Here is a 3,867-nt window from a genome sequence, read left to right on the forward strand (position 1 = left end):
AGGAGATGGGAGACTTTCATGAAGGTGTCTCCTTGATATCACAACTTCTTTCCCCCTGGAGGTGAAAGACCTTCATGGATATCCCAAGTTCATCCTAGATATTGCCCAAATTCTCTTTACCAGAAGGTGGGAGACCTTCCCGAGTAATCAAGGCTTGTGATCATTCAAGTACTCCTTCGATACTTGCAAATGACTAGGTATCCTCCAGGTTAATACTTGTGAATGTCCAGGTACTCTTTCGATGTTTGTGAATGACCAAGTATCCTTCAGGGCTCATACTTGTGATCATCCAAGTACTCCTTCAATGCCTGCAAATGACCAGGTATCCTCAAGGTTCGTACTTGTGATCATCTAAGTACTCCTACGATGCCTACGAATGACTAGGTATCCTCTAAGGTTCATACTTGCGATCATCCAAGTACTCCTTCAATGCCTGCAAATGACCAGGTATCCTCAAAGGTTCGTACTTGTGATCATCTAAGTACTCCTACGATGCCTACGAATGACTAGGTATCCTCTAAGGTTCATACTTGCGATCATCCAAGTACTCCTTCAATGCCTGCAAATGACCAGGTATCCTCAAAGGTTCGTACTGTGATCAAATGACAAATGACTAGGTATCCTCTAAGGTTCATACTTGCGATCATCCAAGTACTCAATCGATGCTTGCAAATGACAAGGTATCCTCAAGGGTTTGTACTTGTGATTATTCAAGTACTCCTTCAATGCCTACGAATGACTAGGTATCCTCCAAGGTTTAGTACTTATGATCATCCAAGTACTCCTTCAATGCTTGCAAACGACCAGGTATCCTCCATGTTAGTACTTGTGAATCCCTGAGGAAGGTCGGTGCATCTCCCAAGAAAGGTCAAGTAATCAACTAGTGTCCTCGACAAAGATCAAGCACCCAACAAACAAATGCCTTGAGAAAAGTCGGTGCATCTCCTGAGAAAGATTGGGTAATCAACCGGTGTCCCTGACAAAGATTAGGCACCCAACAAATAGATACCCTGAGAAAGGTCGGCATATCCCCCAAGAAAGGTCAAGTAATCAACCGATGTCCTCCACAAAGATCAAGCACCCAACAAACAGATGCCCCAAGAAAGGTTAGCGCATCCCCTGAGAAAGGTCGAGAAATTAACCAGTGTCTTTGAGAAATGTCAGGCACCCAACAAGTTGATGTCCCGAGAACAATCGGTGCATTCCCGAGAAAAGTCGGGTAAGCATTTCATTGCTCTAACAAGCAACTGAAGAATGGTTCAGGTCTTGGAAAAGCAATTTACAGTCAAGGCGATTGAAGAAAGGTATGGGTCCTAAACAAACAACTTATTGCTCTAACAGGCTATAAAAGAATGGTTCGAGTCCTAGAAAAGCAATTTCCCATCAATGCGATCGAAGAAAGGTTCGAGTCTTGGAAAAGCAACTTCCTTACATCATTAGATAAGATGGTACCTCAATACTTGCCAAACTCGGGGTTCACACCCTATCTCATTTAATCCCGATAAGTAACTACATGTATCTTCTTATCTGTTTTAGTATGTATAATGTTGTATTGTTTGTCACGACCTAATCTCGGGTGCACCACCTAAGATTTGTCTAATGGATTACTAAATCTAAACTTAGCTCAGGCTCTCCAAAGTCCATACTAGTTCACAACTTAGGTTCAACTTCTTAACATGCAAATGATATTTCAATTAGGAGTCGCCACTAATCTATTTTTGGTGGGTCGATTAGAAACCCAAGTAAAGTAGTGGGAAATTTACTTTACTCTTGTGAATCAGAGATTGCGAGTTCGGGGACTTGATTACGCTAAATTTTTCTAACTCCCTTTTAGTACCTTTTTCTTTTATTTTTGAAAAAATATTTTGCAAGCAGCTTGAATTGATTTCAATTTACTTTCCTAACATGTGAGGTGATTATGCGGGTGCGCAAACCACCAATTTAACATCCACAAAAGCAATAAATAAATTATAGGACTTACCTTGTAGTAAGGAAAGTATTTGCAATGTTAGATCATAATTCGCATCAACAGTCCTAGATATGATTTCTAATTAACACACAATCGCTTAATTTTTATTTTCACTTGTTTAATGAGAATCATGATTTATGCAATGCGTACTACTAATCTAACATGAAGCAACATGACATAGCAATATGACCTAAACTACATGACATAAGTTTAGTATTTTTGCATTTTCTTAATAAGCATGCAATCTATCATTGAGAAAGAAAACTAATTTATTCTAAGACAATGGGAGATTTCCAAATTTATAAGGCTACTCGAGATTATGAATATCATAACATATGGAAATTTCAATAATGTGCATCAACGAATACTTTAAATAAACAAACATAGTATTTGAAAACTAAAGAAGACAAGATTTTAACCTAATTTGAATTTTGGCTTCCAAATTTGGCTTAGCGAACGGCGACTCGTGAATCACAATGGAGGCTCAGCGTGATGGCGCAAGGATGGCTTGCTGTGGTGGTGCTTGGTTAGTTGTAGGGACGTGTAGCTATGGGCAGAGGGCAGCGATGGCAGATGAAGGTGCCGGCATTCGAAGCTTCGGCGAGGGGCAGCAAGGCAACGGCAAGTGTAGAGGCGAAGGCATGGTGGAGCCCGGCAAAGGACGCTGCAAGTCGCGTGGCAAGGGGGCTTGGGTAGTTTGTAGAGCAGCGGTGGTGCTTGGAGACCAGCTAAGGATGACTCAGGCTGTTACAGCGATGGCGGGCCAGCAAAAGGAAGCTCGGCAACAGGGCGGCCAAAGGCACGGACATCAGGCAGCTATAGAGGGGTGCGGTGGCACGACGAAGGCAATTCAGGTGGTCACACAAGTGAGGGGGCTCAGAGCAGCGGTGGCCGACAGAGCAACAAGCGAGTGTTGTAGGTCTTGCGGCGAGGGGTTTCAGCGACCAACTCAGTAGTGCTCGTGGGTGAGCAGGGGCGCGAAGGCGATCTAGCTGGGGTAGAGGCGTGGCGATGGCAGCAATAGGCGGCGAGTGCAAGGGATCGGCCATTAGCGGTGAAAGAGCTCGCGAAGAAGAAGACCTCGTTCCTTCTTCTTATTCCTTTTTGTTTTTCTCTCTCTCTCTCTCTCTCTCTCTCTCTCTCTCTCTCTCTCTCTCGTCCCCTTTCTATACCTTCTCTCTGCACCCCTTCAACAAAAGCAAAACTCCCATTTTTTTTAATTGACTTTGACCAAAAAAAACAAAAAGAACTCTCCCCGAAAACATTAAAATAGATCCCTCCCCTTTGTTCCTATACACATCCCCTTTTATAGGTGAAGGACTTAATTTTTGCGGATTATTTTACTTCCTTTTTTGGCTCACGCACGAAATCTCCTTTGATTATGTAGTCTTTCTTATTTTGAATCAAAGAATATATTACTCAATATATGTCCCACATGTAATATTCTCTTTTGATATTTCATCCTTAAACTTCCAATCTTTTGTAAAATATATCGCATAATGTATAAATCGCGTGAATATATAAAATATTTACTGAATATTGGAAGAATAATATGAATCCTTTTTGAAAATATCAAATTGTCAACTCGTAAAATTTAAGTCCATCCATCGCCGATCAAATGCAAAAATAAATAAGTGCAACTAAAATTATATGCTATGCAATTTTAATTCTATTTTTTTAGGGGTAAAATTAATCCTAATTTTTATGTGATAAATAAATAACTGGATCGCCAAAAATTATGTGTCAACATTGTTCCTTTTTACATAGGACACCTAGTCCCAAATAAGATATAATCTACCGCATATGCATAAACAAAATTTAGGTATTAGTTCATCTTTGAATGCAACCTCTACGAGCTCACCTTCAAAAAGGGGCAGCTGTTAACACCTAAATTTTGG

Source organism: Eucalyptus grandis, chromosome 5 (assembly GCF_016545825.1).
Source record: "Eucalyptus grandis isolate ANBG69807.140 chromosome 5, ASM1654582v1, whole genome shotgun sequence".
Lineage (NCBI taxonomy): Eukaryota > Viridiplantae > Streptophyta > Magnoliopsida > Myrtales > Myrtaceae > Eucalyptus > Eucalyptus grandis.